Raw genomic sequence first — 1,133 nt, 5'->3', positions numbered from 1 at the left:
GAGGAACCAGAGACTATTAGGAAGAAGGTAGATCATGTTAGAAAGGATTAAGTTAGAAAAGTTAGAAAAGTGCTTAGGAGAAGTGGCGGTAGATTTCCTGACTGGGTTGTTTAACAGAATTTTAGAGACTGACAAGATGCCTGATGAGTGGAGGAAAAGTGTTCTGGTGCCAATTTATAAGAAGGGTGGTGCACAAAGTTGTAACAACTACAGAGGGATAAAGTTGATGAGCCATACAATGAAGATTTGGGAAAAAGTAGTTGAAGCTAGGTTGAGACAGGAAGTGGAGATTTGTGAACAACAGTATGGTTTCATGCCTAGGAAGAGTACCACAGATGCAATATTTGCCTTGAGGATGCTGATGGAGAAGTACAGAGAAGGTCAGAAGGAGCTACATTGTGTATTTGTAGATTTAGAAAAGGCATATGACAAAGTGCCAAGGGAGGAATTGTGGTTTTGTATGAGGAAGTCAGGATTGGCAGAGAAGTATGTTAGATTAGTGCAGGACATGTATGAGGATAGTACATAACAGTGGTGAGGTGTGCTGTTGGAAGGACCGAAGACTTCAAGGTGGAGGTCGGACTACGCTCTGGAAACTCTTCATAGTACCTGGCTTCCGTCAAATCCCATGGAGGCTTAAGGTAGATAAAGAGTTTCATTAACTTTCATTTTTTTAAAGATGCATAATAAATCAAATCTAAGGTATGAGGTTGCTACAGAACCTAACTTGCACATTAACAATTATTTGCTTATCTTGGAGCATAATGCCCCCTGCTAGCAACAAATGTGGGAAAAAAAGAAGCTGGTAAGTCCATAAACTATGAATCTGTTATGGACAACTTAACCATAATAAACAGTACATTATTATGATTATGTGCAAGCTCCATACATTATGCTACAAGATCAGTATAATTTAAAATATGGCCATGAGCAGAATGTTAAGAAACTGATTCTGTAATATTTTGTCAGCACTCGTCCTCTGCTCTCAGGTTGTGATGTTATGAAATGGAACTAAACATTCTGTTGCGTGTTATGCTAAACTATGGATTTCAGAGAGATGTGTATTGTTCAAAGTTTCTGCAACTTAAATGCTATGCTATTAGCTTCTCTCTTACTGTGAAGATAACAGACAT

This window comes from Cynoglossus semilaevis, chromosome W (assembly GCF_000523025.1).
Source record: "Cynoglossus semilaevis isolate Cse_v1.0 chromosome W, Cse_v1.0, whole genome shotgun sequence".
Taxonomy (NCBI): Eukaryota; Metazoa; Chordata; class Actinopteri; order Pleuronectiformes; family Cynoglossidae; genus Cynoglossus; species Cynoglossus semilaevis.
This window is presented reverse-complemented; position numbering follows the sequence as displayed.